The sequence below is a fragment of the Oncorhynchus keta genome, chromosome 3 (assembly GCF_023373465.1).
Source record: "Oncorhynchus keta strain PuntledgeMale-10-30-2019 chromosome 3, Oket_V2, whole genome shotgun sequence".
NCBI lineage: Eukaryota > Metazoa > Chordata > Actinopteri > Salmoniformes > Salmonidae > Oncorhynchus > Oncorhynchus keta.
Genome location: NC_068423.1, coordinates 1,816,880 through 1,828,341, shown reverse-complemented (window position 1 = coordinate 1,828,341; position 11,462 = coordinate 1,816,880).

Sequence of the window (11,462 nt, the reverse complement as noted above, 5' to 3'; positions counted from 1 at the left end):
TTTGATGGGAAAAAAACATTGTTTGTCATAGTTGGACAATATTAATATGATAAGCGAGTTCAGGAAGCCAAGCTAGGGTGCTGAGACTTTCACGGCGATGGGGCAGACGTTTTGATCAAGAGACCTTTAGAAAATATGCACAACACTATAAACATGCAAAGATGTATTTTACAGTTAAGGTGAATTGTTATAGTTGGTCGTTTAATAAATTGATTGTACTATATTTGGAAAGCATGTCATTTCAACCCTTATTCATAGTTTCATAGGTACTACAGAATATTTCATTTGTATCATATTTGGCTGTGTGCTCAGCTGTGTGCTGAGGCTGTTGTCCTGTTAAAATGGCGACGGAGAAGTGTCCTCTAAAGTGACTACACCTCAGCAATTTAACTATTTTTACCAGAAAGGTGAAATTTCTATATTTTCTAGTTACTAGTTATTGTTTATGGGCCTCTCATGATATAACTTTTGGGGATCACATTTTCAATTACATTTAATCGGTTTTAGGCTTAATCTTTGAATTTAATCTTAATATTTTTATAAACAAATTAAGCAAATGCTACTCATTTTGACCATGAACTAACTCGCTCTCTTTCTGGTGGCAGTGTCAAGTTTCTTTGTGGGTCAGCATGCCATCTTATGTTGCCCACAATTGGGTTTTCTTTATTTTTTAAATATACTCCCACCCGTAGCCTCCTGGCAAGGAGGGCTAGATCCAATCCGATGATTGTTTGAAAAACGTTTAAGACGATTGTGGGAGCTGTACTGTTATATTTCAGTGCAGCATTTGATATTGTTGACCATAACCTGTTGTTGAGAACTTATGTTAGGGCAGAGTTTGAAAAGCCATATCATTGATTCAGAGTTATCTATCAAATAGAACTGAGGGTTTATTTTATGGAAGCTTTTAATGTCAAACACGTAAAGTGTGGTCTACCCCAGGGCAGCTTTCTAGGCCCTATACTTTTTCCTATTTTTACCAATGACCTGCCACTGGCATTAAACAAAGCATGTGTTTCCATGTCTGCTGATGATCTAACCATATATACATCAGCAACCACAGCGAATGAAGTCACTGAAAACCTGAACAAAAAGTTGCAGCCTGTTATGGAATGGGTGGCCTGAACATCTCTAAAACTAAGAGCATTATTATATTTGGTACAAATCATTCCCTAAGTTCTAGACCTCAGCTGAATCTGGTAATGAATGGTGTGGCTGTTGAACAAGTTGAGACTAAACTACTTGGGTGTTACATTAGATTGTAGACTGTCATTGTCAAAACATAAACAGTGCATTCGGAAAGTATTCAGACCCCTTGACTTTTTCCACATTTTCTTACATTACAGACTTTATTACATTAGACTTATTCTAAAATATATTCCTCATCAATCTACCCACAATACCACATAATTACTAAGCAAAAAAAAATAATACAATCACATTTACGTATGTTTTCAGACCCTTTACTCAGTACTTTGTCGAAGCATCTTTGTCAGCAATTACAGCCTTGAGTCTTCTTGGGTATGACGCTACAAGCTTGGCACACCTGTATTTGGGGAGTTTCTCCCATTCTTCTCTGCAGATCCTCTAAAGCTCTGTCAGGTTTGATTGGGAGCGTTGCTGCAGATATGTTCAATTGGGTTCAAGTCTGGGCTCTGGCTGGGCCACTCAAGGACATTTAGAACCTTGTCCCGAAGCAGCTCCTGCCTTGGCTGTGTGCTTAGGCTGTTGTCCTGTTAAAATGGCGTCGGAGAAGGCAGACGTTTTACGTGCCCCCAACCAATTGTGTTTTTTTTGTTTAATTTATTTGCGTTTTAACTTTTTGATTTAAAAAATAATCATTTTAAAACGTATTTTGCACATAATAGAGCCGCTACCGTCTCTTATGACCGAAAATAACTTCTGGACATCAGGACTGCGATTACTCACCACGGACTGGCAGAATCCCTTTTTTCCATTAAGGAGTCTGACGAGCCCGACGCGAACGATATACTGCTTTCTCAGGAACAGGTCCAGGTCCCTGTGATTTGCGTGAAGAGGAGGCTGCCTTCTGAGTATTCGTAGCTGATCGAATAAACCCCAACTTCCTTCCATTCTACTAGCAAACGTGCAGTCTTTGGTGAATAAAATAGATGACATACGCAGAAGATTAAACTACCAATGGGACATTCAACACTGTAGTATCTTATGCTTCACGGAGTCGTGCCTGAATGACAAACTATCAACATACAGTTGGCTGGTTATACATTGCACCGGCAGGATAGAACATCGGCGTCTGGTAAGACGGGGTGGCGGACTGTATTTTTGTAAATAACAGCTGGTGCACGATATCTAAGGAAGTCTCAAAGTATTGCTGGACTGAGGTAGTGTGGTCTACAGCTTATGAAATACTCTACCTAGAGAGTTATCTGTATTTTTCGTAGCTGTTTACATACCACCACAGTCAGAGGCTGGCACTAAGACAGCATTGAATGAGCTGTACTCCGCCATAAGCAAACAAAAAAAATGCTCACCCCAGAGGTGGTGCTCCTAGTAGCCGGGGACTTTAATTCAGGGGGACTTAAATCTGTTTTACCAAATTCCTTTCAGCATGTTAAATGTGCAACCAAAAAACTGGACCCCCTTTACTCCACACACAGATCCGTACAAAGCTCTCCCTCGCCCTCCATTTGGCAAATCTGACCATAATTCTATCCTCCTAATTCCTGTTTACAAGCAAAAATTAAAGCAAGAATCACCAGCGACTAGATCAATAAAAAAGTGGTCAGATGAAGCTGATGCTAAGCTACAGGACTGTTTTACTAGCTCAGACTGAAATATGTTCCGGCATTGAAGAGTTCACCACATCAGTCATTGGCTTCATAATAATTGCATCGATGACGTTGTTCCCACAGTGACCGTACGTACATACCTCAACCAGAAGCCATGGATTACAGGCAACATCCTCACTGAGCTAAAGGCTAGAACTGCCGCTTTCAAGGAGCGGGACTCATAAGCTTATAAGAAATCCCGCTATACCCTCCAGTGAACCATCAAACAGGCCAAGCATCAATACAGGACTGAAATCTAATTGTACAACACCGGCTCTGACGCTCGTCGGATGTGGCATGGCTTGCAAACCATTACAGACTACAAAGAGAAGCACAGCCGAGAGCTGCCCAGTGACACGAGCCTACCAGACGAGCTAAACTACTTCTATGCTCGCTTCGAGGCAAATAACACTGAAACATGCATGAGAGCAACAGCTGTTCTGGAAGACTGTGTGATCACGCTCTCCGCAGCTGATTTGAGTAAAACCTTTAAACAGGTGAACATTCACAAGGCCGCAGGGCCAGACGGATTACCAGGACGTGTACTGCGAGCATGCGCTGACCAACTGGTAAGTGTCTTCACTGATATTTTCAACCCCTTCCTGTCTGAGTCTGTAATACCAACATGTTTTAAGCAGACAGCTATAGTTCCTGTGCCCAAGATCACTAAGGTAACCTGCCTAAATGACTACCGACCCGTAGCACTCACATCTGTAGCCATGAAGCGCTTTGAAAGGCTGGTCATGGCTCACATCAACACCATTATCCCAGAAACCTTAGACCCACTCCAATTTGCATGACGTCCCAACAGATCCACAGATGATGAAATCTCTATTGCACTCCACATTGCCCTTTCCCACAAAAGGAACACCTATGTGAGAATGCTGTTCATTGACTACAGCTCAGCGTTCAACACCATAGTGCCCTCAAAGCTCATCAATAAGCTAAGGACCCTGGTACTAAACACCTCTCTCTGCAACTGAATCCTGGACTTACTTACCTCCTGCCCCCAGATGGTAAGGGTAGGTAACAACACATCCACCACACTGATCCTCAACACAAGGGCCCCTCAGGGATGCGGGCTCAGTCTACTCCTGTACTCCCTTTTCACTCATGACTGCACGGCCATGCACAACACCAACACCATCATTAAGTTTGCCGTTGACACAACAGTGGCCTGATCACCGACAGCCTATAGGGAGGAGGTCAGAGACCTGGCTGTGTGGTGCCAGGACAACAACCTCTCCCTCAACATGATCAAGATAAAGGAGATGATTGTGGACTACAGGAAAAAGAGGACCGAGCACGCCCCCATTCTCATCGACGGGGCTGCCGTGGAGCAGGTTGAGAGCTTCAAGTTCCTTGGTGTCCACATCACCAACAAACTAAAATGGTCCAAGCACACTAAGAGGGGACGACAAAACCTATTCCCCTTCAGGAGACTGAAAACATTTGGCATGGGTCCTCAGATCCTCAAAATGTTCTACAGCTGCACCATCGAGAGCATCCTGACTGATTGCATCACTGCCTGGTGTCGTGTCTTTACTATCATTAAATGGAAGACTTAGTTTTATCAAAGATTCTCTGTAATTAGTATTACGCGATTAGACTGATTAATCATGTAACTGTAATTACCTCATATATGAGGCTATTATATAAACAGCATTATGGTAATGTGGCCACACCGTCTCCCATGAGCTTCCCCAAGTTGTGACAAACAGACCAGTTCGTAGCTGGATTCTTCACCGATCTCTTATACTTTATACTAAATCAGGACCACTCAAATTAGTATAATATTAGTATAATACCAAGTTTAATCTTTCCCAAAGGTTCTGTTCAGCTGAAATCAGATGGCAAAAGATTTCAGACATCACAGTTTATATGCATCCTACTTAAGACACTCCTCTTTCTCTCCAATCGTTACATTTTATGGCTCTCCACAGGAAAGAAGGTAACCAGATACCAACCCTGATTACTCCCTTAGGGGAGTAACCTCACCCCTCACCTCCTGACCTCAACCCCTCCTTCACCTAATCCACAGATATCCATCTGTCTTCCCTATATCAACACATCGCTCTCCTCCATCAAACACATTCCAACGCCTTATGGCTTTTTACAAACTCTTTCTATTCAAGGCTTTGTCTCTATCATTCATTTAATATCTCAATGTTTAAAGTTTAGCCAATTCCAACAATACATATGGCTCCTGAGTGGCGCAGCGGTCTAAGGCACTGCATCTCAGACCCTAGTTCGATCCCGGGCTGTATCACACCCGTCCGTGACCGGGAGTCGTATAGGGCGGCGCACAATTGGCCTAGCATTGTCCGGGTTAAGGGAGGGTTTGACCATGGTAAGCCGTCATTGTAAAATAAGAATTTGTTCTTAACCGACTTGCCTAGTTAACTAAAAAAATTATGTAATTTTTTTGAAATACATAACATACAGTTGTCAAAAGTTTTGAGAATGACAAAAACATTAATTTTCACAACGTTTGTTTGTTTCAGTGTCTTTAGATATTTTTGTCAGATGTTACTATGGAATACTGAAGTATAATTACAAGCATTTCACAAGTGTCAAAGGCTTTAATTGACAATTACATGAAGTTGATGCAAAGAGTCAATATTTGCAGTGTTGACCCTTCTTTTTCAAGACCTCTGCAATCCGCCCTGGCATGCTGTCAATTACCTTCTGGGCCACATGCTGACTGATGGCAGCCCATTCTTGCATAATCAATGTTTGGAGTTTGTCAGAATTTGTGTGTTTTTGTTTGTCCACCCACCTCTTGAGGATTGACCACAAGTTCTCAATGGGATTAAGGTCTGGGTGTGTTTCCTGGCCATGGACCCAACATATTGATGTTTTGTTCCCCGAGCCACTTAGTTATCACTTTTGCCTTATCGGCAAGGTGCTCATGCTGGAAAAGGCATAGTTTGTCACCAAACTGTTCCTGGGTGGTTGGGAGAAGGTGCTCTCAGAGTATGTGTTGGTACCATTCTTTATTCATGGCTATGTTCTTATGCAAAATTGTGATGCAATCCTCCAATCCTGCAGCTGAATCAACTTTAGGAGACGGTCCTGGCGCTTGCTGGTCTTTTTTGGGCACCCTGAAGCCTTCTTCACAACAAATGAACCGCTCTGCTTGAAGTTCTTGATGATCCGATAAATGGTTGATTTAGGTGCAATCTTACTGGCAGCAATATCCTTGCCTTTGAAGCCCTTTTTGTGCAAAGTGATAACGGCACATGTTTCCCTGCAGGTAACCATTGCTGACAGAGGAAGAACAATGATACCAAGCACCACCCTCCTTTTGAAAATTCCAGTCTGTTATTCAAACTCAATCAGCATGACAGAGTGATCTCCAGCCTTGTCCTCATCAACACTCACACCTGTGTTAACGAGAGAATCACTGACATGATGTCAGCTGGTCCTTTTGTGGCAGGGCAGAAATGCAGTGGAAATGTTTTTTGGGGATTCAGTTAATTTGCATCGCAATTAATTGCATTTCATCTGATCACTCTTCATAACATTCTGGACTATATGCAAATTGAAATCATACAAACTGAGGCAGCAGACTTTGTGAAAATGTATATTTGTGTCATTCTCAAAACTTTTGGCCACGACTGTAACAGCTGTGTATCGTCCGCATAGCAATGAAAGTTAACATTACAGTCACTTGCGAAAGTATTCACCCCCCTTGGCTTTTTTCCTATTTTGTTGCCTTACAACCTGGAATTCAAATTTATTTTTGGGGGGTTTGTATCATTTGATTTACACAACATGCCTACCACTTTGAAGATGCAAAAAAAAAAATGAAACATTGAGCGTGCATGACTATTCACCCCCCCAAGTCAGTACTTTGTAGAGCCACCTTTTATAGCAATTACAGTTGCAAGTCTCTTGGGGTATGTCTCTATAAGCTTAGCACGTCTTGCCACTGGGATTTTTGTCATATGTTAATGCAAAACTGCTCCAGCTCCTTCAAGGTGGATGGGTTCTGCTGGTATACGGCAATATTTAAGTCATACCACAGATTCTCAATTGGATTGAGGTCTGAGCATTGACTAGGCCATTCCAAGACATTTAAATGTTTCCCCTTAAACCACTTGAGTGTTGCTTTAGCAGTATGCTTAGGGTCATTGTCCTGCTGGAAGGTGAACCTCCGTCCCATTTTCAAATCTCTGGAAGCTTGAAACAGGTTTCCCTCAGGAATTTCCCTGTATTTAGCGCCATCCTTCAATTCTGAAATGTTACCCAATCTCTGCCGTTGAAAAACATCCCCACAGCATGATGCTGCCACCACCATGCTTCACTGTGAGGATGGTGTTCTCGGGGTGATGAGAGGTGTTGGGGTTGCGCCAGACATAGCATTTTCCTTGATTGCAAAAACCTCAACTTTAGTCTCATCTGACCAGAGTAACTTCTTACATATGTTTGGTGAGTCTCCCACATGCCTTTTGGCGAACACCAAATGTGCTTGCACATTTTTATTCTTTAAGCAATGGCTTTTTTTCTGGCAACTCTTCTCTAAAGCCCAGCTCTGTGGAGTGTACGGCTTAAAGTGGTCTCTGCTGTTGAGCTTGCTTAGTCGTGTTGCAGACTCTGGGGCCTTTCAAAACAGGTGTATATATACACTGAGTTCATGTGACAGATCATGTGACAGATCATGTGACACTTAGATTGCACACAGGTGGACTTTATTTAACGAATTATGTGACTTCTGAAGGTAATTAGTTGCACCATATCTTATTTAGGGGCTTCATAGCAAAGGGGGTGAATACATATGCACGCACCACTTTTCCGTTTTAGATTTTTTTTAAACAAGTTTTTTTTTTTTTTTCACCAATTTGGACTGTTTTGTGTATGTCCATTACATGAAATCCAAATAAAAATCAATTTAAATTACAGGTTGTAATGCAACAAAATAGGAAAAACACCAAGGGGGATGAATACTTTTGAAAGGCAGTGTATGCTTCCAAATGACAATAGTGGTCAATAGTGGTCCTAAAACGGAACCTTGAGGAACACCTTAATTTAGAGTTGATTTGTCAAGAGGACAAACCATCCAGAGACAAACTGATACCTTTCCGACAGATAAGCTCTAAACCAGGCCAGATCTTGTCCGTGTAGACCAATTTGGGTTTCCAATCTCTCCAAAAGAATGTGGTGATCGATGGTATCAAAAGCAGCACTAAGGTCTGGGAGCATGAGGACAGATGCAGAGCCTTGGTCTGATGCCATTAAAATATCATTTACCACCTTCACGAATGCAGTCTCAGTGCTATGATGAGGTCTAAAACAAGACGGAAGCTTTTCTTATACATTGTTTGTTTTCAGGAAGTCAGTGAGTTGCTGCACAACAGCTTTTTCTAAAACTTTTGAGAGGAATGGGAGATTCGATATAGGGCAATTCGTTTTTTATATTTTCTTGGTCAAGGTTTGGCTTTTTCAAGAGAGGCTTTATTACTGCCACTTTTAGTGAGTTTGGTACACATCCGGTGGATAGGGAGGCATTTATTATGTTCAACATAGGAGGGCCAAGCACAGGATGCAGCTCTTTCAGTAGTTTAGTTGGAATAGGGTCCAGTGTGCAGCTTGAAGGTTTAGAGGCCATTACTATTTTCATCAAATATGTCAAGAGATATAGTATTAAAAAACTTGAGTGTCTCTCTTAATCCTAGGTCATGGCGGTGTTGTGCAGAGTCAGGACAACAGCTTTGGAGAAATACACAGATTTAAAGAGGAATCTGTAATTTGCTTTCTAATGATCATGATCTTTTCGTCAAAGAAGTTCATGAATTTATCGCTGCTGAAGTGAGAGCCATCCTCTCTTGGGGAATGTTTATTTTTAGTTAGCTTTGTGACAGTATCAGAAATAAATGTTGGATTGTTCTTATTCTCAATCAAATTGGAAAAATAGGATGATCGAGCAGATGTGAGGGCTCTTCGATACTGTGCTGTCTTTCCAAGCTAATCGGAAGACTTCCAGTTTGGTGTTGCGCCATTTCCCTTCCAATTTTCTGGAAGCTTTCTTCAGGGCTTGGGTATTTTCTGTATACCAGGGAGCTAGTTTCTTGCAGCGACTGCAATTGGAAGGCATAATGTTAATGTTACTACTTAGCTTCTGCTGATGGAGGTTGTGTAGAACCATGTCCAGATATAGCGTCCGTGGTGAAAAAGTTTAATGAAAAAGTTGAGCGAGGGGAGAAAAAAAGATAATTAAAAACCGTGAAGTTGACAGGTAGCAAAGTAATGTTAGCAACAAACCGCACAGCAGCACGTAAACAAGTCCACAATTTGTGATCGGAAATGACGTCAAAACAACACACTACAGAGACAAAAGAGCTAAGAATGAGTTAGTTCAAGCAAGGATTAAAATCATTGATGTGTAATAATGCCTTTAAAATTATGACCTTGGACTAGCTACATGCCATTGGAACACCGGAGTGATGGTTGCTGATAATAGGCCTCTGTACGACCATGAACAGTGCCTTGCAAAAGTATTCATCCCCCTTGGCGTTTTTCCTATTTTGGTCCATTACAACATGTAATTTAAATCGATTTTTATTTGGATTTCATGTAATGGACATACACAAAATAGTCCAAATTGGTGAAGTGAAATTAAAAAATAACTTGTTTAAAAAAATTCAAAAAAATAAAAATAAACGTAAAATTGGTGCATGCATATGTATTCAACCCCTTTGCTATGAAGCCCCTAAATAAGATCTGGTGCAACCAATTACCTTCAGAAGTCACATAATTAGTTAAATAAAGTCCACCTTTGTGCAATCTAAGTGTCACATGATCTGTCACATGATCTCAGTATATTTACATCTGTTCTGAAAGGCCCTAGAGTCTGTAACACCACTAAGGAAGCAAGGGGCACCACAAAGCAAGCGGCACCATGAATACCAAGGAGCTCTCCAAACAAGTCAGGGACAAAGTTGTGGAGAAGTACAGATCAGGGTTGGGTTATAAAAAAATATCTGAAACTTTGAACATCCCACGGAACACCATTAAATCCATTATTAAAAAATGGAAAGAATATTGCACCACAACATACCGGCCAAGAGAGGGCCAGGCAAGGAGGGCATTAATAAGAGGGGCAACAAAGAGACCAAAGATAAGCCAGAAGGAGCTCCACAGCGGAGTTTGGAGTATCTGTCCTTGGGACCACTTCAAGCAGTACACTCTACAGAGCTGGGCTTTATGTAAGAGTGGGCAGAAAAAAAGCCATTGCTTAAAACCTCTTTGGGCTAGGGGGCAGTATTTTGACATCTGGATGAAAGCGTGCCAAAAGTAAACTGCCTGTTACTCAGACCCAGAATATCCATATCATTGGCAGATTTGGATAGAAAACACTCTAAAGTTTCTAAAACTGTTAAAATAATGTCTGTGAGAACAACAGAACTGATATTGCAGGCTAAACCGTGAAGACAAACCATCCCAAAAAATAAATGTTCAGCCTACCACTGTTTCAAATGGCTGTCAAGTTTATGAGGCAAAATCCTCCCAGATTGCAGTTCCTAGAGCTTCCACTGGATGTCAACAGTCTTTAGAAAGAGTTTCAGGCTTGTTTTTGGAGAAATGAGCTAGAATTCGTAGTGTTTCTAAGTGGCTCCCATTTTGGCTGTAGTGTTTTCATGCGCTTGGATGAGAACGCATTCTTTGTTGTTTATCTCCGGTAAAGACAATAACGATTCTCCGTCTTAAATTGTATCATTTATTTATGTATTAGGGTACCTGAGGTGTGATTATATACATTGTTTGACTTGTCTGGAGAGGTTTATTGGTAACGTTTGGGATTCATATATTTTGTATGCATTTTGAAGGAGGGAAACCGGTGTATTATTGAATGAAGCGCGCCAGCTAAACTGAGTTTTTGGGGATATAAAGAAGGAATTTATCAAACAAAAGGACAATTTGTGATGTAGCTGGGACGTTTTGGAGTGCCAACAGAAGAAGATCTTCAAAGGTAAGGCATTTATTTTATCGCTATTTCTGCCTGGTTGAATTTTTAAAAAAATGCTTTTGTGTGCGGGGCGCTGTCCTCAGATAATCGCATGGTGTGCTTTCCCGTAAAGCCTTTTTGAAATCTGACAACTTGGCTGGATTAACAAGACGTTAAGCTTTATTTTGATGTATGACACTTGTATTTTTATGAATGTTAAATATGACTATTTCTGTCATTTGAATTTCGCGCTCTGCAATTTCACCAGATGTTGTCAAGGTGGGTCGCTAGCGGAACGCCTGCGCCAGAAAAGTTAAAGAAAAAAATAAGCAAACACGTTAGGTGTTTGCCAAAAAGCATGTGGGAGACTCCCCAAACATTTGGAAGAAGGTACTCTGGTCAGATGAGGCTGAAGTTGAGCTTTTTGGCCATCAAGAAAAACGTTATGTCTGGCGCAAACCCAACACCTCTCATCACCCCGAGAACATCACCCATCATCCCCACAGCGAAGCATGATGGTGGCAGCATCATGTTGTGGGGATGTTTTTCATTGGCAGGGACTGGGAAACCGGTCAGAACTGAAGGAATGGTGGATGGCGCTAAATACAGGGAAATTCTTGAGGGAAACCTGTTTTAGTCTTCAAGAGATTTGAGACTGGAACTAAGGTTCACCTTCCAGCAGGACAATGACCCTAAGCATACTG